We start from the raw sequence: 26,982 nt of genomic DNA, 5'->3' as shown, positions 1-26,982 counted from the left end.
GTAAAAAAGGTATCATCTTATTTTCTTTTCCATGTTTTATTTTGTTTTATTTCTATTGATTAGCTCAGTGGGAGATTCCTGGGTTTGGAGCCATAAGATGGCTGACTCAGATCTCAGACTGGAAAAACGACTGGCGCTAAGGAGTGTTGCAACAAGAGTTCCCCTTAGAAGCAGTAAAATAAGCCGGTTGGAAACTTCAAGCAGGGGCACTCAAGGAGAGCTGATTATTGCTTGCCTTGGTCTTTCCGCATGTGCACTTCTGTCCAGTGGACTGGAGAGAAAAATAAAAAGCAAGTGAGCAAACAGTGTGAAAACACATCACGGCAGATCAAGAATGCATTTGTCCGCCACAGCAAAAATGCGTTAAAAGGATATATTGTACAAGACGGCTCTCTCCAGCAGCATTAAATTGTTAAGCCAACTGAAAACACAAACTGGAGTTAGATGGACTTATTTTTAGCTTTGCAAAGAACCATCCAAAGCATTTTTTGTTACTGATAGGATTATAACAAGCCACAGAATTGTTATGTCTGTCTACGTCTATGTTTCAGTCACTCGGTCGCAGCCCACTCCACATCCATAAAGGCGAAGCCTAAAATTTCAGCTAGGGGCCAGGGCCTGTCATTTCCCTGCAGCAAACACTGAAGTAAAGTATTACATTTCTTATAAAAAAAAAAAAGTCTGCATACCATAAAATAAATTTAAAAAAAAAAAAGAGGAAGGGGACTGTTCCAATGCTTCCCCCCCACCACCCCATGCAGTCTACTCCTTCAGTGGTTAGAGTGGTGGACTTTGGTCCTGGGGAACTGGGTTTGATTCCCACTGCAGGCACAGGCAGCTCCTTGTGACTCTGGGCAAGTCACTTAACCCTCCATTGCCCCAGGTACAAATAAGTACCTAAGCCGCATTGAGCCTGCCATGAGTGGGAAAGCGCAGGGTACAAATGTAACAAAAATAAAATAGATACTATTGGAGATTCTACATGGAATGTTGCTACTATTGGAGATTCTACATGGAATGTTGCTATTCCACTAGCAACATTCCATGTAGAAGGCTGCGTAGGCTTCTGTTTCTATGAGTCTGACGTCCTGCAGGACGTCAGACTCACAGAAGCAGAAGCCTGCACGGCCACACTGGTGATCTGCAAATGCCAACTTCTACATGGAATGTTGCTAGTGGAATAGCAACATTCCATGTAGAATCTCATATAGTAGCAACAGTGGAGGAGTGGCCTAGTGGTTAGGTGGTGGACTTTGGTCCTGAGGAACTGAGTTCGATTCCCACTTCAGACACAGGCAGCTCCTTGTGACTCTGGGCAAGTCACTTAACCCTCCATTGCCTCAGGTACAAATAAGTAATTGAGCCTGCCATGAGTGGGAAAGCGCGGGGTACAAATAAAAAAAAAAAAAACCTGGAAGTAGGGCTGTTGGTTGCATGGTAAACAGGAGGAATAGGGGTGGGAATTAAAGAAAAAGACCAGAGAAGAAGGTGCCTCCCCAAGGAAGTAGAGAAGGAGAAGGAGACTTGACTGTACAAAGCAGTGGCGTAGCCAAGGGTGGGCCCAGGCCCACCCACTTTGGGCTCAGGGCCACCCAGTAGCAGCACACCTATGATGTGGCTGGCAGGAAGCCCCACCAGCCGAAAACTCCCAACAACTGTCCCTCCTGCATACCAGCCAGGGCCGTGCCTAGGGTCTCCGGCGCCCCCCTGCAGTTGGCCCCGCCAGCGCCCCCCCACCCCTGAAAATGATCGCTGCACTACCCGTCCTCTTCTCCCCAGATCCTTTTTTTTTTTTGTTTAAATTTACCTCTCCGGCGCGTGGCAGCGTAGCGTTAGTGAGGAGGAGGCGGCGCTCCCCCCCCCCGACGTGTCTTCTTCCCTTTGCTCAGTGTCCCGCCTTCTTCTGACGTCAGAAGAAGGCGGAACCGAGCGAAGGGAAGAGACTGGACACGTCGGGGCGGGGGAGCGCCGCCTCCTCACTAACGCTTCGCTGCCACGCGCCGGAGAGGTACATTTAAACAAAAAAAGGACAAGGATCTGGGGAGAAGAGGGCGAGGTAAGCATGGTGCGGCGGGGCGCCCCCCAGAGGATGGCGCCCTCCTGCCATGCTTACCTCGCTTACCGTGTCGGCACGGCCCTGATACCAGCCTTCCCTCTGATGTATTCCCGCCTATGCAGAAACAGGAAGTTGCATCAGAGAGAAGGCTGTGGGGCCATCATGAGCTGTGTGTATTAGTTGCTGCTCACTGCCGGAGAAAATCTGCTATTTAAAAGGTATGCAGGGGAGGGGGATATCTGAGAGACCATATGGCATGCAGGAGAGAGAGGGAGATCCTAAATCACTTGTGGGACAGGGCAGAGTTCTTCTGCTCACCCATCTTGGGCACAGCCAGGCTAGATTTGTTGCAGGAATGGATGCATGAATTTGTGATGCTTCAGGAGTCAGACAGCACACACCAGAATGAGAAAGTAATCTTCTTTATTTGCCAGCAAACAAAGCAGGACATCAGTTCTAGCTCTCTTCTCTTCTCTTAGCTCTTTTTGTGTCATGTGGCTTCTGTCTCAGCTGCTTCTCTTCTGCTGTCTCTCCTGTTGTCTTCCAGCTTTCTTCCTTTCTTCTGACGTAAACTGCTTCTGCTCTTACTTAAATACAGTTCTATCCAGCCTAGCCTAGCCCAGCCCCCTTACTCTCCAATTGGTTAAGGAATAGATTGGTCACTTTGCCTCAACCAATCATTACTTTTGAAATATCAGTTACATAGGTTCCAGACATCCTAAACTGACCTGTGACCTGGGGCCCCTTACACCAGACATTTGGGCTCCAGTCTCTTACATGTTATTATGATTGATTTCTCATATTCCTAGTACTAACTGCTAACTAAACTCTGGTATTCATTAAAGAGGTCAAAAGTCAGTCTTACTTAATAGCATACGGCTATGGTCTGTTATTACTTTCAGGAGGCCAGTCCTACACTTAGCTATAATTAATCAAGACTTTTCCTGACCTTTTTCACCTATCAGCTTATACATTGAACCAGCCAGAACTATGGCTAAGTCAAACCACATGTTGATCTCTTCACTGCAGTCTTTGCTTAGAAACATCAGACAAAGAATTGATACAGAATTTAAAAAGGTTTTCTACCTATTAACTACACAGAATACACAGAATCAGTATTTCTTATAAGACATATTCTAAATATCAGGAATATCTACATATTAAGCACTTCTAAATAGTATTTCAGCCTATTCTTAAACTACAATATGTCATATGTCTGGCTCATGCCTGCTTACAAAACTATTCAGTATGCCTAATAATATACAGATGTTCCAGCTAGCATTGGCAATTCACAAAGGACAGAGTCTCATTTCTCACTGACCTTTCCTAACCTTTGGCTCAACAGAGTTCTAGTAATTAATTCCAGCCTGCATTCCTTCACTGTACTTGCAAAACTGAGAATTTAAAATAGTATTTTGAGCACCTTTAAACAAAATTAACCCTTAATATGATTTCTTAGAATTATTCTTTGCCCACTGCCTCATTCCCCCCTTTGAGACTAAAATCAGCTTATGCAGAGATAAGTCTCACAACTCAAACTCTGGAGATTATAGTGATCCTAACTAGGAATAGACTTGTGAATCACCATTACCCTACTTGTTAAGGTCCGACGGCATACTGCCAAAGCACATGAGGCCAGGAAACAAAACAACAACCCTGCTAAAACTAAGACTATTAGGGAAATGAACAAGGGGCGTATCCAGGAGGTCAATGACCACCACCAGGAGGTAAGGTCTAATCCTCCTCGGTAATCCTCCACATTAAGGCTGGCCAACTGTAGGACTTTATCCATGGCATGCCTAACTACATGCGTCCTATTTATGACAATAGTACAGCACTCTGAAGAATTTAACACTGTGCAGAGACCACCCTGGGCTGCAAAGAGATAGTCAAGGCCCATACGATTATACCGAGAAACTATACTTAATTCATTAATTTGATCCTGCAATGCATTGACTACCACATTCAGCTCATGAACTAAAACATGGAGTAGGGACTGAAGTCTCCGAGTAGCCATACCTAGTTCAGTAATACCCGCTACCGGGCCTCCAATTGGAATCCAGGCCGTGGCAGAAAGGGCTACAAGTCTCTTTTTAGTCAGAGGATAAGTAGAATTGATATACTGGAGGGCTAATTCAATCGCCTCATCCTCTGTGGCAACGGAAGAGGGTAAGGACAAAGCCTCTCGCTTAGAGCGGTGCGGGGATGGTGGCTTGAGAGGAATAACTTTAGGAAAATAATTCAAGGTTACCAATACACAAAAATCATATGTAAGGGGAAGAATCATGTGGAGGACATTATCACAGAGCCAGTAATGACCAAGGAGAGGGTGAGGAAAATTCCCAATAAATGTTGGCTCAGGCTGGACAGGGTACTTAGGGTGCCCATAATGCGAGCCCCTATCCCAGGGGGAACGAAGACGAAATGGAGACTTTGCACACCATAGGCGCCAATCCCCAATTGTGACAGGCTGCTCATTTGTTAGTAACTCTTCATACCCCGGGGACTTATGAAAGTAGAAAATAAGCTTGGACACTATAGTCTTCTCAGTGATACGCTTAGGAGCCAGATAATCACCTGGGTCATAATCTGCAGGTATGGTAGCAGGGCACATAGGAGTACCTGGAGAAACTACCCACACAGATTCTCCTTTTTCTGGGAGAACATTAGTATAGTTACAGGGAATGGGAAGAACAGTTGAGATGCTTCTTGTTAAACAAAACACTCCAGAAGCTGGATACGGAGACGTAAAAACTGGCCTTAGAGAAGATTCAGAGGGGGAAGTAGCATTATAAAAGGACCACCAAGTATAATCCTGGCTCCAAGGACCTGAACTCGAAAAGTAGGGAGGTATAAGAGCTGGGAGTTGCACAGGGACAGGTACAGCTGGGACATCTGTAGTATAAGGAGAAAATCGGGGAACACACAATACAAGGGGAAGTAATCTTTGCCTGGCTAATTAGTTCCTGGACTGAGTGTAACCAAAGGTTGGAGCGAGTTGGGGTATTAGGAACAAGGAGGCAAGGAGTAGAAAACAACAAAAGCATCCAAACTACTAACATTTTCTTTCTTCCTAATCTAAAACAAATACAGCAAACTAATTAAGCAATAATATTTCAACAGTCTGTGCTAATCACAGATTACTCTCATATAGTGTTCTCAGTCTTTGAGTTCTTATACCAGTTGGGATAGACCCTCAACTGACAAGGATCAAGCTCTCAAATTCCAAGAAAGCCAGAATCAGGGCAAGAAAGAGTCTCAGTGTGAAGCCGAAGTTCAGCCGCTCCTGCAGTATGCAGTTGACCCTTCTTTTCAGCTAGTAGATTCTTTGGTTCGGGTCAGGCGCAACTTCAATGGCTCCGCTGGATCTCTTTCTGCTCTCCACTGTCTAGGCTCCGTCTGATCCGTGCTGGGCTCAGTCTGGTCAGCAGACTTAATTCGAGACCAATGGACCCATGGAGTAATCCCTGCGACCTTCACAGCTGCAGGGGTAGAAAGCAAAACAGTAAAAGGTCCTTTCCACCGGGGCCCCAAAGGCTGGAGCTTCCAATCTTTCACCCAAACTCTATCCCCTGGCAGGAAGGAATGTACCTGAGCCTGGAAGGGGACAGGGTTTATTTCTCTCACATAAGACTGAAACTCAGAAATTATCTTACCCAGGAGGGCTACCTGCTCCTGCACCTGGGCAGACCCTAAAATCCCTATGTCTCCCTTAATTCCCTGTAAAATGGCTGGGGGCTTCCCATACACAATTTCAAAGGGAGAGAGGGCTGTTCCTTTAGTTGGGGTGCATCGAAGGCGAAAGAGGGCTAGTGGCAATGCCTGTGGCCATTTCAATTGGGTTTCCTGACAAATCTTTGCTAGGCTATTTTTCAAGGTTCTGTTTGCTCGCTCAACCTGCCCTGAACTCTGGGGACGGTAGGCACAATGCAATTTCCAGGTAATGCGCAATGCGCGGGACAGGGCCTGAAGTGTAGCTTCAACAAAGGCGGGACCATTATCTGAACCTATGGCAAGGGGCAGTCCATACCTGGGGATGACATCCCTAAGGAGGGCTCGAGCTACTTCTGTGGCTTTCTCAGTGACTGTAGGATATGCTTCCACCCACCCAGAAAAGGTACAGACCATGACCAAGAGATATCGGAGCCTACCGCTCCTGGGCATTTCTGTGAAGTCTATAACTAGGGACTCAAAGGGTGTTAGTCCTCTAGACTGAACTCCTGGTGGAATACGGGGTCCCTGACGAGCATTATTCTGGGCACAGAGAGTACATCGGGCAGAGGCAGTGGCAACCAGACTATCCAATCCTTCCAGCACCACTACTCGACTGAGTAGACGGGCTAGTGCTGTTTTCCCTAAGTGTGATAGGTCATGAGCTTGAGACACTACAGGCCAAGCTAGGTGGCGTGGCACCAGAACTCTGGTATCAGGGAGATGTAACCAGCCATCAGGTCTCCTTACTGCACCTTCCTCTTGAGCCCATTTCTCTTCCATTTGGGTATACATAGGCGTCCATTCTTGCAATCGGATTTGGAACAGGGGAGTCACAGTACTTGCTGGGGGTCCTCGAGCAGCTTCTTTGGCCACCCGATCAGCATGGCGATTCCCTCGGGCCACTGGAGTATCTACCCTTTGGTGTCCCCTGCAATGAATGACAGCTACCTTCTTAGGGGCCCACACAGCCTCTAGCAGCTGAAGTATTTCAGGTCCATACTTAACAGGTTGGCCTGCAGCATTTATGAGTCCCTTTTCCTTATACAAGCTCCATGAGCATGTAGGGTTGTGAAGGCATACTTTGAATCAGTATAAATGTTGGTTACCAGTCCTGCTGCTAGCTCCAGAGCTCGTATGAGGGCCACAAGTTCTGCTTTCTGGGCTGAAGTTCCTTGGGGCAGGGCTCTTGCTTCTATCACCTTGTCCTCTGTCACCACAGCATAGCCTGCCAATCGCTTGGAGTTCTCCACATAACTGCTTCCATCTGTAAAATAAATTACATCTGGGTCCCTCCACGGAACATCTTTAAGATCTGGTCGACTGGAGTACACTTCATCCATGGTTTGGATACAGTCATGATCCGGTGGTCCCTCAGATGCTGGCAAAAGAGTGGCGGGATTAAATGTAGCCACTGTTTCCAGGTGTATCCGTGGATTCTCACACAAGCTGGCTTGGTACTTAACCATACGGTTATTTGTAAACCAGTGGTTGCCCTTATACTCCATGAGGGTGAGAACTGCGTGGGGGACTTTAACAACCAGTTCTTGCCCCAAGGTCAACTTATCAGCTTCCTGGACCAGTAAGGCTGTTGCTGCAATGGCCCTCATGCAGGCTGGCCATCCTTTAGCCACTCCATCCAGCTGTTTAGACAGGTATGCAACAGGCCTCTGCCAGGATCCCATCATCTGGGTCAGCACACCCAGAGCAACCCCCTGTCGCTCGTGGACATACAATGAGAAAGGTTTCTCCACATCAGGAAGGCCTAACGCAGGGGCTTGGAGTAGGGCTTTCTTTATGGCAATGAAGGATTGTTGAGCAGTAGGTCCCCATTCAAATGGTTCCTTTTCACCCCCCTTTGTGGCTTGGTAAAGGGGTTTCGCCATCAATGCAAAATTTGGAATCCAAATTCTGCAAAATCCGGCTGCTCCCAGAAATTCCCTAACTTCTCTTCTGGACTTGGGTTGGGGAATTGCAGCAACTGCTTGCTTCCTACTAACATCCAGTCTCCTACTTCCCTGGGAAATGCAAAAGCCCAGATACTTCACTTCTGACTGACAAAGTTGGGCCTTTGAGCGTGAGACCTTATAGCCTGCATCCAAGAGTAGCTCCAGCAATTCTCTAGTAGCCTCAAAACACTCTTCCTGGGTCACTGCTGCAATCAGGAGGTCATCTACATACTGGAGTAAAACTCGCCTGGAAGGCTCAGATTTAAAAGTCTTAAGATCTTGTCCTAGGGCAGTCCCAAAAATGGTGGGGGAATTCTTGAACCCCTGTGGCAGACGGGTCCATGTATACTGAAGCTTCCTTCCTGTTACTGGGTTTTCCCATTGAAAGGCAAAAAGCAATTGACTGGCTGGGGCCACCCGAATACAAAAGAAGGCATCTTTTAGGTCTAGTGTCGTGAAATGGGTAGCTCCAGAAGGTATCAATCCTAACAGGACATATGGATTAGGCACTACAGGGTGTAATGAGATAGTAGATTTGTTAACCACTCGTAAGTCTTGGACTGGCCGGTAGTCCTCAGTCCCTGGCTTCTGAACTGGCAATAGTGGCGTATTCCATGGAGACTGGCAAGGACGAATAATTCCATAGGATAACAGACGATTCAAATGTGCTTGGATCCCTTCCAGAGCCTTTCTGGGAATTGGGTATTGGCGAAGATGGATTGGCCGGGCACTTGGAAGTAAATCTACATGTACAGGAGGAATATTTCGGGCCAACCCTGGGGGATTATCTTCTGCCCATACCCCACTGACCTGAAAGCTGTCTGCCAGGGGTAGGTCAACTTGGCCCTGCGACTGATGCAGCCGCCATTCTTCTTCAAGAGGGCAGCAGAAACTCAATATACCCTTAGGGCTGGATGTTGGGGGCCGAAAGGAGACTGAAGTCTGGCCATCAGAGTCAAAGGAAATTTGGGCCCTAAGCTTGGACAGCAGGTCTCGGCCTAACAAAGGGATTGGACAGTCTGGCATATAAAGGAATTCATGAGTGACTATGTGTGAGCCTAATTGGCATCTACGGGTTGTCAGGAAGGGCCTCCGGTTCTGCACCCCCGTGGCTCCCACCACTCGGACAGTTTTTCCAGACACAGGCGCTAATCGCTCCGTCACAACAGAATGTTCAGCTCCTGTATCAATCATGAATGGAATTGAGCGGCTCCCTATAGTTAACTTGACCATAGGTTCCTGGGAGCCCAGTTTGTAGGAACCCGGTCTGTCCTATTCGTCCCATTCTGCCATCTCGGCTATCCCGATGATGTCAGATTCAGGAGGCTCATATCTTCCCTCTCGAACTCGGCCTCGGCTTCCTCGATCTCCTGGTCCCCTTCTCAGTCCCTGGCGCCTCTGGGGGCATTCATCTTTCCAGTACCCTCTTTCCTTACAATAGGCACACTGATCCCTCTCCAATCTTGGTCTGGGATTCTCCCCCCTTGGCCGGGATTGATTGAAGGAATCTCGGGGCCTGGCTGGTGGTCCGGGGTCCCACTTTGGCTTCCCATTAGCTAGAGGTCGACCTCGGTTAAGGGTGGAATTAGTAATGGCTGCCGCTAAAGGTCGGCCTTCTTCTGCATCTTCCGGTCAGCCTCTCGGCGCACCTCCTGATCTCTATTAATGAAAACCTTGGTTGCGATCTCAATTAGCTGGGTGGTATTCATCCCTGCGAATCCCTCCTGACGCTGCAACTTCTTCCGGATATCTGGCATACTCTGGGCCACCAATGCACTATTCACCATTCTCTGGTTTTCTTGGGCTTCAGGGTCAAATGGGGTGTATGTTCTGTAGGCTTCAATTAGTCGCTCTAGAAAGGCCCCAGGGGATTCAGTTGCCCCTTGGAGAATTTCAGAGACCTTTGCCAGATTAATGGGCCTCTTTATGCCTTTCCTCATACCTTCCAGTAAGTCCCGGCAATAGCCAGACAACAGTTCATAGTGCTGCCCATCATTTGGATCCCAATCTGGAGCTGCGCGAGGAAACCGAGCTCTAACCCATCCCTCTGGGTCCTGTGTCCCCCCGGGGACACGCTCTCGCGTGATGGCCTCAGCATTTTGCAAAATCTTCCGCCTCTCCTCAGTTGTGAAGAGGGTCAGGAGAAGTTGTTGACAATCAGTCCAGGTTGGGTTATGGGTGGCCATAATGCTAGCCACTAGGTCCACCACTGCCTGAGGCTTTTCAGTATAAGAGGGGTAATGCGTCTTCCAATTCAGGAGATCGGTGGTTGTGAAGGGTACATACTGATAGGCCTGTGCCTGTATAACCTGACCCTGATTATTAGGATCTGGTCGAGTGGTAGTTACCTGACGGAGGGGCAGAACTCTCGAGGAGGTGGGAATGGAACCTGAGGTAGAGCTAGGAGCTACCCTCCTATCATGCTCAAAGGTGATTGCAGCAGGTCTAACCCATTCAGTGGAGGTATGTTGAACCCCTGAGGGATGGGGAGGGGTACTCATAGACTGAGAGGTGGTCACAGGTGATTCAGTCTATTGAAAGGGATGCCGGGCCCCTGATGAGTGGGTAGGGGTATTAGAGGGAGAGGCTGGGCTGTCAGGAGTTGAGGAGTCAGGGAGTGGAACCCAAAACGGGTCTTCAGAGGTTAACAGGAGAGGATGTGGCACAGAAGGGTAGAGGCCGGGTGAAAAGTCCAACCTAGGGTGTGGCAGGTTTTGCACAGGAGGGGAAGAACTATCCGGAGAAGCCTGTGCTGGAGAGGCTTGAGCTGGGCGGCGTGGATCTCTGGGGGTGGCACGGAACCCCAACAATGGGCCATAAGGTGGTGGCTCAAGGTCTGAGGGGTCATCAGAGAGTATGGGTTTCTCGGACAGGGTAGGGGCGGAAGCCACCGATTGGGTGGTAGGCTTCCTAGGGCTCTTTCCCTCTTCTAGTTTAGATTTTCTAATCTTTCTTTGAACACGACCTAACATGAATTTTACTGGGGATCCCATATAAGTTTTCAACCACGAGGGAGGGTCAGTCACAAGGCTGTCCCAGGAATCTATATAAGGGAGTTGTTCAGAATATTCTGGTTCTCCTACAACTATGCTGTAGACCTTCCGGATTACTTCAATATCTAAGCTGCCACTAGGGGGCCACCCCACTCCCATAGATGGCCACTCAACTTCACACAAGGTTCTTAAAGTACTTGAGCTTAAAGTCTGTCCATAGTCATTAATTAAAAATCCTTTTTTAAAGTTCTTAAGCATACAATCTAGGGGAGTATCAATTTGTCTAGATGATGTCCCACCCATAATGCTTACAGTTACAACACACAAAAAGGGAGGGAATTTTTGAAAGTGCAGTAAGGGGTCTGCACTCTCGAGACACTAGGTAGACAGACAGCAATCGCTTCCTTCCGTTGCTGACCAATTGAACTCGCGTTAATTGGAAATGCAGCTATAAGAAGTCCGCACTCAGTTAATCATTCACGCATCACACATTCCATACAGAAAATCCCACCCAACAATTTCAGATTTCTCAGATACAGATAAGCTCAAGCGTTTTCGCTTCTAATCTCCGCGACTAAAAGGTACTAGGGCCTTCGCTGAGAGTTGATCAGGCTCTCCTTCCTCAATTTGTTTGAGGGGCTGATTTACAATTTTCTAGCTAGAATTACAATACAGAATACAGAATACATACCCGGCGAATGTTCTCCAGTCAGTTGGGTGCTGGGATTAATGCAGGATTCATCCCACCGCTGCCACCAAGAATTGTTGCAGGAATGGATGCATGAATTTGTGATGCTTCAGGAGTCAGACAGCACACACCAGAATGAGAAAGTAATCTTCTTTATTTGCCAGCAAACAAAGCAGGACATCAGTTCTAGCTCTCTTCTCTTCTCTTAGCTCTTTTTGTGTCATGTGGCTTCTGTCTCAGCTGCTTCTCTTCTGCTGTCTCTCCTGTTGTCTTCCAGCTTTCTTCCTTTCTTCTGACGTAAACTGCTTCTGCTCTTACTTAAATACAGTTCTATCCAGCCTAGCCTAGCCCAGCCCCCTTACTCTCCAATTGGTTAAGGAATAGATTGGTCACTTTGCCTCAACCAATCATTACTTTTGAAATATCAGTTACATAGGTTCCAGACATCCTAAACTGACCTGTGACCTGGGGCCCCTTACACCAGACATTTGGGCTCCAGTCTCTTACATGTTATTATGATTGATTTCTCATATTCCTAGTACTAACTGCTAACTAAACTCTGGTATTCATTAAAGAGGTCAAAAGTCAGTCTTACTTAATAGCATACGGCTATGGTCTGTTATTACTTTCAGGAGGCCAGTCCTACACTTAGCTATAATTAATCAAGACTTTTCCTGACCTTTTTCACCTATCAGCTTATACATTGAACCAGCCAGAACTATGGCTAAGTCAAACCACATGTTGATCTCTTCACTGCAGTCTTTGCTTAGAAACATCAGACAAAGAATTGATACAGAATTTAAAAAGGTTTTCTACCTATTAACTACACAGAATACACAGAATCAGTATTTCTTATAAGACATATTCTAAATATCAGGAATATCTACATATTAAGCACTTCTAAATAGTATTTCAGCCTATTCTTAAACTACAATATGTCATATGTCTGGCTCATGCCTGCTTACAAAACTATTCAGTATGCCTAATAATATACAGATGTTCCAGCTAGCATTGGCAATTCACAAAGGACAGAGTCTCATTTCTCACTGACCTTTCCTAACCTTTGGCTCAACAGAGTTCTAGTAATTAATTCCAGCCTGCATTCCTTCACTGTACTTGCAAAACTGAGAATTTAAAATAGTATTTTGAGCACCTTTAAACAAAATTAACCCTTAATATGATTTCTTAGAATTATTCTTTGCCCACTGCCTCAGATTTACCATATGTCCAGATTTACCCGGACATGTCCTCTTTTTGCCAATCTGCCCGTTTGTCCGGATTTCTGGGCAAATGGGCAGATTGCTAGCCTCCCCTCCCCTTACTTACTACTATCCTGGTGGTCTAGTGACATCTTCCGCCTTCAAGGTAGGAAAGAGCCCCCTCTTTCCTGCCCAGAGCGCTGCCCCGCATGCATCCTTCCTGTTCCTGATCTCGGCGCAAATTCAAAATGTTCGCCGAGAGTGACTCCGCGAGACTTTAACTCTCTGCAGCCATTTTGAATCGGCGCCGAGATCAGCAACAGGAAGGATGCATGCGGGGCAGCGGTCCGGGCAGGAAAGAGGGGGCTCTTTCCTGCCCCGAAGAGGTCACTAGACCACTAGGGCAGTAGTAAGGTAAGGGGAGGAGGGTGACGGGGAGCAGGAGTGACGGGGTGTGTGACGGGGGAGGGGAAAATGTGACAGGGGCGGAGCGAGGATGTGAAAAGGGGGTGGGGTGGGATGTGTGGTGGGGCGGGGCCAGTGGCGTACCAAGGTGGGGGCGGTCTGCCCCGGGTGTCAGCGGGTGGGGGGTGCTCTGCGAAAGCCGACAGTTTTTTTTTAATCCATGCAGCGATCGCCGATGCAGGCAGCGCCTCGCGTCTGCCCTGCATGAACTGAAAAGAGGAAATCGCTTTGCTGACGTCGGGCCTTCCCTCGCTTGTTGTCCCGCCCTCTTTTGAGGTAACTTCCTATTTCCTCGAGGGCGGGACAACAAGCGAGGGAAGGCCCGACGTCAGCAAAGCGATTTCCTTTTTTCAGTTCATGCAGGGCAGACGCGAGGCGCTGCCTGCATCGCTGCACGGATTAAAAAAAAAAAGCAGGGTGGTGGCTTTAGGGTAAAGAGGGCTCAGGCCTCTCGACAGAGGGGGGGCTCAGAGGGGAGAAAGGGATTGGTGAGGGTGCTCATAGGGGAGAAGGGGATTGGGGAGGGTGCTCAGAGGGGAGAAGGGGATTGGAGAGGGTGGGGGTGCTCATACCGTAGGGGAGAAGGGGATTGGGGAGGATGCTCATAGGGGAGAAGGGGATTGGAGAGGGTGGGGGTGCTCATAGGGGAGAAGGGGATTGGGGAGAAGGGGATTGGGGAGGGTGGGGGTGCTCATAGGGGAGAAGGGGATTGGGGAGGGTGCTTAGAGGGGAGAAGGGGATTGGGGAGCTCAGAGGGGAGAAGGGGATTGGGGAGGGTGAGGGTGCTCAGAGGGAAGAAGGGGATTGGGGAGGGTGGGGGTGGTCATAGGGGAGAAGGGGATTGGGGAGGGGATTGGGGAGGGGATTGGGGAGGGGAGTGCTCAGATGGGAGAAGGGGTCTGGGGGTCTGACAAGGGGGCAGGAGGGAAAATGGGTCCATGCCTGGGGCAGGTGGGAGAATGGGTCTGGGGCTGAAAAGGGGGGATGCAAGGCATGTGGTGGATGAAGGGGGCTGGAACTGGGGGCTGAAAAGGAGGGTATTTGGGATAAGGGGGCTAGTACTGGAACTGGGGGCTGAAACGGGGCAGGGGCTGAAACTGGGGGCTTTAAAGGGGACAAGGAGAACTGGCTGGGGCTGAAGCTCGGGACTGATGGGAGAAAAGGGCTGGGGACTGGTGAGATAGTGGGGCTGAAAAGGGGGGCAGGTGGGAGATGTGGGCTGGGGCTGGAACTAGGGGCAGGTGGAATAAGGGGGCTGAAAGGAGGGGGCAGAGAGAGAGGGGACAGACCCTGGATGGAAGTGGGGAGCGTGAGGGAGGGCAGACCTTGGATGGATAGGAGAGGGAGGGCAGACGGATTGAAAGGGCAGAGAGAAAGGGCAGATGGTGGGTGGAAGGGGGCGAGAGAAAGAGGGCAGACTGGGGTAAATGGTGGATGGAGGGGAGGAAAGTCAGGAAGGAAATGCACATGGATGGAAGAGAGGAGAAATGTTGGACAAGGATAGAGGGAAGGAAAGACAAAGGAAGGAGATGCACATGGAGAGAGGGCAGATCCTAGATGGAAGGGGCAGGGAGAGAGGGCAGACATTGGATGGAGGGGACAGGAGAGAGAGGGCAGACACTGGATAGCAGGGAGAGAGAGAGAAGGCAGATGCTGGATGGAAGGAAGACAGTGAAAAGAAGATGAGGAAAGCAGAAACCAGAGACGACAAACTGTAAATATATATTTTAATTATTTTGCTTTAGGATATAGTATTGTAGCTGTGTTAATAAATGTTTATAAGTAGAACATGTAAATAAGGTCATCTTTTTATTGGATTAATTTTAATACATTTTGACTTAACTTTCAGAGAACAAAACCCCCTTCCTCAGGTCAGCATAGGATAATGTAACAGCACTATACTGTATTGACCTGAGGAAGGAGATTTTGGTCTCTGAAAGCTAAATGTATTAGTCCAATAAAATGATATTATTTGTTTTATTTCTATTTGTTAATTTGTAAAGTGGTGATTGGTATTTGTTAGTTTTTTCAAATTTACATCTGCTGTCTTTATATTTTGCACAGTACTAGGAGACATTTTCTGTTTCTGTGGTGTTGCATTGTATGCAGAGTCTGGCATTGGGGGTTCAGTTTAATTTTTGCCTAAATAGAAAGTTTATGATTACTTGTTCTATAGTGGATTAGGGTGTATCTGTGTTTGTGAAAAAGACATGACTTTCAGTTGGCATTGACTGTGCAGGATTGACGATCTGTACTATCTGTCTGGTTTCGTTTTACAATAGGTGAATTGATGTTCTAGTGCTCACTGTAGTGTTTAAGATTTCTTTTTCCATGTGTGACTCATAGAAATGACTGCTTATGGTATGGTAGAATCGCTCTATAGGTCCTGATGTTTTGTATTCTCGGTATGCCTAGTACTGGATTTGGGGGGGGGGGGGGGTTAAAAAATGACCGGCCCCGGGTGTCAACTACCCTAGGTACGCCACTGGGCGGGGCATGTGTCCTCCCTTAGCCAGGCCCACCCGAGATTGGATGTCTGGCTACACTCCTGGTCCAAAGAAGGAAAAACAAAGAAGAAATGAAACCCCTTCATGGGTTTGGGGAAATATAGAATTATTTTTCTGCAGTAAATTGCTTTGGAGAAATAAATGAAAAGGCTGTTACTGAAAAATGGAATAAATTGCCTGCACAGGAGAGCAGAAGTGGATAACTAGTGTAGGGGACCTGCAATCTTGAGGTTTGGATGCCTGCAGAGATTTCCAGAGCCCAGTGGCGTACCAAGGGGGGGGGGCGGTGGGGGCGGTCCGCCCCGGGTGCCCGCCGGTGGGGGGGGGGGGGGGGGGTGCCGCGCACCTGCCGGCTCTTCGTTTTCATGCTCCCTCTGCCTGGAACAGGTTACTTCCTGTTCCGGGGCAAAGGGAGCATGAAAACGAAGAGCCGGCAGGCCCGCGGCACCCCCCCCCCCCCAGCGGCGTGCACCCGGGGGGGGGTTCTTTCACCGGGGGATCGCGCTGCACAAGGGGGGGTTCTTTTGCCAGGGGGGGGTGCCGCGCTGTTCCGGGGGGGGGCGCTGCACCCGGGGGTCGGGGCGCATCGGCGATCCGCCCCGGGTGTCAGCCCCCCCAGGAACGCCACTGCCAGAGCCTCTACTTGAAGCATGATTTTTACTTGTCTGACATTAGCAGTTGCTAGGCAGAGCATTAGTCCTTAGACTTTCCAGCCTGCTCAAGAAAGAGGGAGGATCTAATGCCCAATATTACCAACAGAGGGAGGGAAGCCTGTACCACATTTGCATAACTTGCATTATCGCATATGCCTTCCCAACCATTGAACATATCCTCAAGAGAAGAGTCCTTCTAGCTTAAAGCCCTACTCATATCGACCAGAAACTGTATAAGATAGTATAAGATAGCGCTGCGTACGTCTAGTAGCGCTATGGAAATGATAAGTAGTAGTAGTAGTAAATGATGGCAGATAAAGACCTGAACGGTCCATCCAGTCCTCCCAACAAGATAAACTGTGGTACTTTATATGTATACCGGAGTTTGATTTGTCCTTGCCATTCGTAGGGCGCAGACCGTAGAAGTCTGTCCAGCACTGGTTTTGCTTCCCAATTACCGGTGTCGCCACCTAATCTTCGCTCAGATTCCTTGGATCCATTCCTTCTAAACAGGATTCCTTTGTGTTTATCCCACGCATGTTTGAATTCCGTTACCGTTTTCGTCTCCACCATCTCCCGCGGGAGGGCATTCCACATATCCACCACCCTTTCCATGAAAAAATACTTCTTGACATTACTCCTGAGTCTGCCCCCCTTCAAGCTCAATTCATGTCCTCTAGTTCCTGCTCTTCTCCAGAAAAGGAGTACAAGGAGTGTTTCAGGAGTACACAGAAGACGGAAACCGCTTCATCATCTGTCCTGTTGGGTACCTGAGGGAACAGGGAACCCTTTATATCCATTAAAGAAGTCAAGGACCTTTCTTCCCACGGACCATCTTTCGCAACCTGGTACAATCAATAGTTCTTAGTCACTTAGATTACTGCAAAGCAATATACGCTGGTTGTAAAGAACAAATCATCAAGAGACTACAAACCGCTCAGAACACCGCAGCTAGACTCATATACGGAAAAACAAAATATGAAAGTGCTAAGCCCCTAAGGGAGAAATTACATTGGCTTCCACTTAAAGAACACATAACGTTCAAGGTATGTTCTCTAGTTCACAAAATCATTCCCGGAAATGCCCCAGCCTACATGACAGACCTGGTAGACCTACCACCCAGGAACGCTAAAAGATCATCCCGTACATTCCTTAATCTTCACTTCCCCAGTTGTAAAGGCCTAAAATACAAACTAATGCATGCGTCTAATTTCTCTTACTTAAGCACACAATTATGGAACGCATTGCCGTGCAGCTTAAAAACTATCTACGAACTAACTAACTTTCTCAAATCCCTGAAAACCCACCTATTCAACATGGCATACCAATAAGAGCAACAACCAGAAATGTAATCCTCCGCAATCTACCTGCTATCAATAATGTTTATTGCTTATACCTGCTTCTTCGAATTTCGACCACGCTATTCTCTATGACTTCTCCACCTTACCTGCCATCAATACTGTTTTCCATAAGGAGAGACCAGGCTACATGTGTATTATGTTCTTGCTCTGTGTACGGATGCCCTATGTTGGATAACGGGCTGTTCTCCGTGATCTTGTGCAGACTTGACTATTTGCTAAGAGCGATTTCCAGCTTGCTCTGCGTTGGCTTGGAGCTATGTCACGTGACTGCTAGAGTAAGCAACCACCTGAGCTTTCATACCATTTAAACAATTTACCTGAACGAATGCACCCAAGGAGCAGGTTATGCTCTTTGGGCGAGCTCCTTGGGGCGAACTCCTGGGGCGGATGCTGGTTAGTCTTAATCTTTGTTTTATTCACTCAGGGGCCATTTTACTAAGGCACGTAGGTGCCCCTACGTGCATCAGTTTGGAACCTACCACCCGGCTACTGCGTTGCCCGGGCGGTAATTCCATTTTATTTACGTGCGGCAGAAAATATGTTTTATTTTCTACTATGTGGTGCTAGCCGGGCAGTAATCAGCAGGGCTCAGGCACTAAATAGCCGCACGCTACTTTTAATTTTAGCGCACGGCCTTTTACCGCCCCCATTAAAAAAGCCTTTTTTTTCTCAGCCGTGATAAAAAATGGACAGCGCGTGCCAAAAACGTGCAGCACACTACCGCAGCTTAGTAAAAGGACCCCTTAATTGTTGAATTAGCTGCTAATTGGCACTAACATTCAGTTACACACATAACTCACCTTAGTCAGGCATCTACAAATTGAACGGTCAGAATTCATAATGCGCAACTGCGAGGCGCGCGTGGGCCTGGGAGGGGCCTGGGCAGATCAGGTCATCAACTTAGCGCTTAACTTTAGGTGACCTGTAGAAAATTTCCCCCACTGTATATAGATGTAGAGCTTTGAGAGACATCTTTCCCCTGCCCAGGGGCGCATTGACCATTGAGGCAACTGGGCAGTGTCCAGGGGCCCAGAGGCTCTGCCCGGATGCCCTCCGCATACTACAGCCCTCCCCAGTCCTTCCCTTAAAGGTGTGCCACTGGTGATCTAGTGGCTTCTGCGCGGTGGGGGGAAGGGGAAGATGTTCTTTCCTTCCCATTGTGCTGCCGCTATTCCCCCTGCCCAGCAGTGCCGTACTTTAAAAATGGCGGCCTGCAGAAGTCTTGCGAGACTGTCGAGACCCGCGAGACTACCGTGGGAAGTCTCGGCCACCATTTTGAAAACACAACGATGCCGGCAGGAGGGGGAATAGCGGCAATGCAGCAGGCAGGAAATAACATGCTTCCCCCCCCCCCCCCCACCCAGCAGAGATGACTAGACAACTAGGGTCCTTCAGGTAGGACCGGGGCAGTGGGGGCGTCAGTTGTGGTGGTAGGCGGGTATCGGGCAGCAGCTGGGAGGGGGGCCCGGACCACTCTCAGTCCGCCCCTGCCCCTCGTGACCCAAACCACAAAGATTCTTTTTCCTTCTGTAGTCCTTGGAGCTGCCCAAACCCTCAGCCCCACTTGAAGAACCTTCTAGAAATATTAAATACTACACAGCTTGAAAATGTATTAGTAGCTGAACATTATGGTGCACCCAGGGTTTGCTTTCTGAGGTGTTTATAAATTAGCTAATTAGGATTGTGTGTTTGTTGGTGTTTTTTGTGAAACAGGTACTGTTTCTGGATATCTTTTCTGGATGAAACAAATATAGGGCTTCTTCGGCATCTCAGCTAGAATAAGACTCTACCAAGTACTTTATTTTATTTATTTATTTTATTTGTATCCCACCTTTACCTAATGCGGGTACCATAAAAACATACACAATATCAATAAAAACATAAAACATAACAAAACAGCAAAAATCACAGCAATTAATACATCAACCCAGTAGAGAAGATGAGGAGAATCTACCATTCTGAAACAGGCTTCCCCCCCCCCCCCTTGGGAGGTTGCTGCAGTGGTTGTGCCCTAGATCCATATTAGCACCGTGGACATCTAGGGGCCTTTTACTTAGCTGCTTAGGCGCCTACACGCGCCCAACGTGCACCAATTTGGAATTACCAGAGTTTAAGGCGGTTAGCTTGGCAGAGTTTAAAAAGGGGTTGGACGGTTTCCTAAAGGACAAGTCCATAGACCGCTACTAAATGGACTTGGGAAAAATTCACAATTTTGGGAATAACTTTTATAAAATGTTTGTACGTTTGGGAAGCTTGCCAGGTGCCCTTGGCCTGGATTGGCCGCTGTCGGGGACAGGATGCTGGGCTCGATGGACCTTTGGTCTTTTCCCAGTATGGCATTACTTATGTACTTATGTACCACCCGGCTACCATGTGGCACGGGCAGTAATTTCATTTTTTACACGTGTCCATTACGTGCTGACAAATTTCTGGCATGCGGTGCTAACTGGGTGGTAATCGGCACTGTACGTGCACTGACAATTACCGCCTGGTTAACGCGTGAGACCTTACCGCTAAGTCAGCGGGTGGCGGTAAGGTCTGAGGCCCACAACGGGCACGGGCCAATTTTCATTTTGCCGCATGTCCATTTTCGACCCCCCCAAAAAGGCCTATTTTGCGGGTGAGCTGAAAAATGAGCCTGCGCGTGTCCAATACATGCGTCTACACCAGCGCAGGACACTTTTTGGCGCACCTTAGTAAAAGGACCCCCTGGCTGTTTTCTTTTAAAGTACAGGGACTTTTGATTTCAGCTTATTTCAGTGAATTCAGGGTTAAAGTGATGTCAGAATCAGAGTAATTCATGAGAACAGTTGACCTCCTTTCCGGTTCAATTTTGGAAAGAAGTTTTTCAGAGCTGAGTTTCAGGCAGGAGACTTTTTGGCCCAGTTCTGGTTTTGAATTTACATAGTAACATAGTAGATGACGGCAGAAAAAGACCTGCATGGTCCATCCAGTCTGCCCAAGACAAACTCATATGTGTATACCTTACCTTGAATTTGTACCTGTCCTTTTCAGGGCACAGACCGTATAAGTCTGCCCAGCAGTATTTCCCGCCTCCCAACCACCAGTCCCGTCTCCCATCACCGGCTCTGGTACAGACCGTATAAGTCTGCCCTCCCCTATCCTCGCCTCCCAACCACCACCCCCTCTTCCCCCCACCTGCTCCGCCACCCAATTTCAGCTAAGCTTCTGAGGATCCATTCCTTCTGCACAGGATTCCTCTATGCGTATCCTAAAGCAGCACGGGATTTGCAGTCCCTGTTTCTACCCACTGAAATTAGTGTTTCCAAATCCCATACAGCAACCTCCTGGAACTGGGTAACTTTGGCAACTCCGAGACACAGATATATTTTTTCAGTTTCTGCTTGCTAGAATGGATATAACCAGAAAGAACCCACAGCCAACGTTATTCATCTATTGTGTTTAATTAAATTTATTAATTGCCTGTAACTATGCTTGAGGCAACGTAAAGACCAAACACAATCTGTCAGATTTGCATTATATATTCAATAAAAAAGAAGAAAACAGATCAAATATAAAGCAATAAAGTAAAAAAAAAAATCAAATACAATTTGTAACATCTATGCAACTCCCCAACTCCATAGACGAAATAACTTCTAAAATGATTATTTATTTATTTATTTATTAGGATTTATTTACCGGCTTTTTGAAGGAATTCACTCAAGGCAGTGTACAGCAAGAATAAGTCAAACATAACCAATAAATTGTACAGCGCTGCGTAATCCTAGTAGTGCTCTAGAAATGTTAAGTAGTAGTAGTAGTAGTAGACAATTTATAAATAAAACTAGCCATTAAGCCCGTAGCAACGGGCGAGTATTTTGTTTTCCTATGGCCTCCCCCCCGTCCTCCAACCCTGCTCTCTCCTCTGCCCTCCCCCCCATGTCCAGCAACCCTCCTCTCCCCCCTCCCGTCCGCTCCATCCACCTGTGTCCATCAACTGTTCTCTCCCCTACCCTCCATCCTCGGGCTCCCATCCATGTCCACCCATCTCCTAAGTGTACCGCGATTGTGATCTCCTCTGCACTGCCTTCCCCTCTGCCGCCACCTTTGACCCCCGCCGGCGTCACCCCCCCTCTTTCCGCCGTCGTCGTGTTCTCCTTCAGCTGCATTCGTTACCTCCCATGATTCCTCCTGTCGTGTTGTTAGTTCTCCTCCATTGCTGCGTCCGTTTCCCTCAGTTCCGCCCCCTCCTTCCCTCCCTGCTCCCTCCTCCTCCGATTTCCACGCCCATGTCCAAGCCCTCCTCCCTACTGGGCTGTACTGCGGGGCTGGAGGCGGGGCTTGGACTTCTGTACTCTCAACGTTCGGTCTTTACTGCTCATTTGCGGGTGAGTCGGTCACTTGTCATTTATATGTTTGATTATTCAAATAACAATACAAAGTATGGCACAGAATACTACTTACAATGTCAACACAACGCCTAATAAAACATTTTTTTAATAGACAGCATAGGGTGGAAAAAACACGGAACATATAAGGCTTCTTTTACAAAGCCTTGCTGCCGTTTCTCGGTGAAGCAAATGAGAGAAGCCCATTCAATTCCTATGGACTTCCTCTCATTTGTCGCACAGGAATCGCTAGCACTGCTTTGTAAAAGAAGCCCATAGATAGGTAAAGTAGAGTAACAGGGGTAAGAAAATAAGGGGACTAATTTAAGGAAGTTGCCCATGAGGTCAGAAAGGTGCTTGAATATTATCTTAGCTAGAGTAGGAGTGGATAAACCAGGGGCGTAGCCAGACCTTGCCGGGAGGGGGGTCCAGAGCCCGAGGTGGGGGGACACAGTTTAGCTCACCTCCCCCAGCCGCCGACCCCCCGCCACTTTCGACCCCCTCTGCCGCTGCCACCCCCCACCACTTTTGACCCCTCCCCTGCCACCACCGACCCTCCCCTGTCATCACCGCCGCCAGGTACCTTTTTCTGGTGGGGTCCCCAACCCCTGCCAGCCGAAGTCTTCTTCAGCACTGGTCTCCGGCACCTTCGCTGATCAATTTCTGTCAGTCCTGACATCCTGCGTGCACGTCCTGCACAGGACCCCCGCCAGCAAAGGTACCTGGCTGCAGCAGGAGAGGGTTGGTGGCTGGGGGTAGGGGGGATCAAAAGTGGTGGGGAAGGGTCAGTGGTGGCAGGAGGGGGGATCGAAAGTGGCGGGGGAGGGTCAGCGGTGGCAGGAGGGGGGATCGAAAGTGGCGGGGGAGGGTCGGCGGCAGGGGGGTCAAAAGTAGAGGGGGCCAGGGCTAAATCTGTGGTGGCCCATGCCCCTGTGGCCCCACCTAGCTACACCCCTGGGATAAACATATCCTGCTGTAGTATGTGTACTGCGTTTTTTTCTAGCAAAAAAAGGTGCCGGTACTTAAATGCTAGGCCACCCTTTAGGGGTGGGATGATCTCTGAGGGACCCACCCCACAATAGCCAGGCCCCCTGCAACCAGTCACAGAATCTCTGACAAGGCAGAATTGGTGTGTAGAGCCTGAGCTCTTTCAATAAAACTTGGGGTCCATGGGGCAATTTTAGCAGACAATGGAAAAGGTGCCGGTACTCAGTACCCCCAAGTACCCCCTCAAAAAAAGCCCTGAGTATGTGCAGCTGAAGTCACTCCTTGTGTGTCACTCCTTGTGACTAGCAAGTTAGTTAGTTATTTCATTAAAAGCCTGGTTGAAGAGCCACGCTTTCAGCTCCTTCCTGAAGTAGCGATAGTCTTGTGTTAAGCAAAGCCTTTCAGAGAGTACATTCCAGAATGTGGGGGCTACTCCGGAGAAGGCTCGCTTGCGAGTATCACATTGTAGGGCTCCTTTACAAAGGTGCTACACGCGTGCAGCGTGTGCCAAAACGAGACAACCGCCAGGCTACCACTCCCCCTGGTGGTAATTTCAGATTTGGCGCCTGCCCATACCACCTGGATGATTTATTTATGCATTTCCTCCCACATGCTGTGTTTCCAGCGGTAATTGGCACTTGGCGCTCACCGACTGGTCACTGCACGCATAGCGCATGAGTCCTTACTACTAGATCAACGGGTGGCGTTAAGGGTTCGGGCCGGTTTTAGGCGCATGCTGGTTTCAGTTTTACTGCATGCCCTTTTCCCGTCCCATGAAAAAAGCGCCCTTTTTTCAGACGTGGTAAAAACTGGTCCGGAGTGTGCCCAATACACGCACCTACACTACTGCAGGCAACTTGGCATAGTAAAAGGACACCTGTGTAAAGTTCTTTGGAGAGGGTGGGATTAGGGATACTCCTTGGGAGGATCTTGGTGTCCTTGGAGGTGTGTAGAGGGCGGTCCTGTTCTTCAAGTACTCTGGGCCAGGATGATCTTTCTTTGTTCATTAGAGCGTAGGGCAGTGGGAGACTTGGTCTCACCCAGGGGTGTGGCCTTCTGTCAGGCCTGGGCCCCGTTCTGGGAATCCCTGACGACAGTGGCACGGAGCAGAATTTTAAATTCTTAAAGAATGATATGGTATGGCACAGGAAGAGGGGTAAGGGGTGGGAGGAAGGGAGGGATGGGTAGAAGTGGGCCACACAAACAGCTGATTTCTTACTGGCTGTAGTTGTTTTTCTTGGTATTAACGAGCTGTTGTTTGTGGTTTAGGAGTAGGTATGGTAAATGGGGGAGGGGGTTTTGGGGGGGAAAAAGGGGGGAAAAACTATGATGGACGGTTGTAATTATTGTGACATTGTCAACTGTTTCAGCTATTGAAAGTATTGAAATATTTTATTGTAAATGTTGCATATGTTTTGCCTCAATAAACAGATTGAAATATAAAATGTAAAAATATAAATACCTCCCACAAAATGGAACTCAGTCATAAGCACAATAGTAATAACAATACTTCCCATTTTTTCAGCAGTGCTGTACAGTGGGGATAAAAGCTTTCAGTGGGGTTGCCATGTTAGTCTGGTGTAGCAAGGTAATGGTGGCAGGTGATAAATTACAGGGGCATAGCCAGACCTTAAGGTGGGAGGGGGCCAGAGCCCGAGGTTGGGGGCACATTTTGAGTGCCGCCAAGCCGCCGCCGTCCTCACCGCCTCACCTCCATGCCCCCTTCTCAGTTTCACGTAATGGAGCGTCAGCGTGCTCAGGAGGAGCAAGAAGAAGGATGAGCAGGGCAACGAACGAGGCTGCGCCGGAGACCGGCGTTGAAGAAGGCTTCAGCTGGCGGGGTTTGGGGAACCCTGCCAGCCAAACCAGGGGCCTGGATGAAATTTGCGGGGGGCCCAGGTCCCCATAGCTACACTCCTGATATAGTAACCAAGCTATTGAGGCCTGAGCTTCAAGGACCAGAGCCCCCTTTGTCAGAAGCAGGGGCGTAGCTATGTGGGGCCACGGGGGCATGGGCCCCCACAGATTACGCCATGGCCCCCTCTACATTTGACTCCCCCGCCGCTGCCGCCCGCCCCCGCTGCCACATCAGGTACCTTGTTTGCTGGCGGGGGTCCCCAATCCCCGCTAGCTGAAGAGTCTTCTTCAGCGCCGGTCAACTCCGGCGCCTTCGTTGTGTGATCATCTGTTTCTGACACCTTATGTCCTGCACCGTGCATGTAGCTGCGTGCAGGACATAAGGCGTCAGAAACAGATGATCACACAATGAAGGCGCCAGTCGACAGGCGCTGAAGAAGACTCTTTGGCTGGCGAGGATTGGGGACCCCCGCCAGCAAACAAGGTACTTGATGCGGCGGCAGCGGGGGTTTTTTGCGGTTGCGGTGGTGGTTCAAAAAGTGGCAGGGGGGGGTGGTCAGCGGTGGGGGGAGGCAGTTAACAGTGCCCCCTCACCTCGGGCTCTGGACCCCCCTCCCGCCGAGGTCTGGCTATGCCCCTGGTCAGAAGCATGAAGTGAAGTTCATGATCTGGTTATATATGAAGACGCATGGGGTGGGGGGGGGGGGGAAGGTGGATACTGAGCATAGAGGAGGCATTTAAAAGCGCAAGGCAGGGTGTAGAAAGTATAGTTCAGCAAACTGACAACTGTGGTCATCCGTCTCTTTTCCAAGCTGAAGAGCCCTAACCTCTTTAGCCTTTCCTCATACGAGAGGAGTTCCATCCCCTTGATCATTTTGGTCGCTCTTCTTTGAACCTTTTCTCATTCCGCTATATCTTTGTTGAGATACGGAGTCGAGCAACGAAGAATCCCAGCTCTTCACCTATTTGAAATAATAACAACAAGAGCATATTTATATACTGTCCAACCCAGGAGATCTGAACAGTTAACAAAAGATTTAAAAATGACAATGAAACGATAATAATACAGAACATCAGACTATTAATTACATATACAGTAACATAGTAGATGACGGCAGAAAAAGACCTGCACGGTCCATCCAGTCTGCCCAACAAGATAAACTCATATGTGCTACTTTTTGCGTATACCTTACCTGAACTGGTGTTCAACATGTTTCTGAAATGTAAAAAAAAAAAAAAAAGTTTGGAGAAGTTTTCTGTCCTTAAATTAGTAGACAAAAAAATTCCATAAAAGGGGGGCAACTTCAGAAAACAATGGCTTGCTGGTTGCCCTTTTCCTTACAGTATTGGCAGACGGTAAGAGCAGGCAATGGAAACCTCTCTAAAGAAAGGCTTTCATATGACCTGGTTTGTGGTATTGGAGAGAGTAGGCAGTCAGTGGAGGATGGCTAGGACCAGTCAGAAAAAAAAAATACATTGCATTCTTATCCCTCAGTGTGTTGCTAGGGAGAAGGTGCAGCCATATGCAAATCCTAGCATTTACTGTGAGAAAAGGGTCACTCATTGTGAACATTTGTACATGGAAAAAGTTTATAGCAGCTAAAGGGAAAAAGATTGGTGTGCATTTAAAGAAAGACGCATAATGTGCAAGGGAAACAGAGCTATTTTTGGTGCTAAGGGAAATGGGACTTGATATACTGCCTTGCTGAGGTTCTTGCAACCTACATTCAAAGCCGTTTACATATATTCAGGTACTTCTTTTGTACCAGGGGCGACACAGGGTTAAGTGACTTGCCCAGAGTCACAAGGAGCTGCAGTGGGAATCAAACTCAGTTCCCCAGGATCAAAGTCCACTGCACTAACCACTAGTCTACTATTCCACTAGCAACATGCCATGTAGAAGCCTGCCCTTGGAAATCAGCAACGCAGCCGCGCAGGCTTCTGTTTCTGTGAGTCTGATGTCCTGCACATACGTGCAGGACGTCAGACTCACAGAAACAGAAGCCTGTGCGGCCGCATTGCTGATCTGCAAGGGCAGGCTTCTACATGGAATGTTGCTAGTGGAATAGCAACATTCCATGTAGAATCTCAATAGTAGCAACATTCCATCTAGAATCTCAAACAGGGAAAGGGAACTGGGACTTGACATGCCGCCTTTCTGTGGTTTTTGCAACCTACATTCAAAGCGGTTTACATATATTCAGGTA

General features: G+C 48.5%; 1 long non-coding RNA gene across 1 annotated transcript; it reads left to right on the top strand.

Moving 5' to 3' along the window:
* Positions 1-1,181: 1,181 nt before the first annotated feature.
* On the top strand, positions 1,182-26,550 carry LOC115460683. Its single transcript, XR_003940539.1, has 3 exons — positions 1,182-1,210; positions 26,282-26,288; positions 26,454-26,550. It is a non-coding gene; the product is annotated as an uncharacterized LOC115460683 (long non-coding RNA).
* The last annotated feature ends 432 nt before the right edge of the window (positions 26,551-26,982 follow it).

Source organism: Microcaecilia unicolor, chromosome 1 (assembly GCF_901765095.1).
Source record: "Microcaecilia unicolor chromosome 1, aMicUni1.1, whole genome shotgun sequence".
NCBI lineage: Eukaryota > Metazoa > Chordata > Amphibia > Gymnophiona > Siphonopidae > Microcaecilia > Microcaecilia unicolor.
This window is presented reverse-complemented; position numbering and strand designations above follow the sequence as displayed.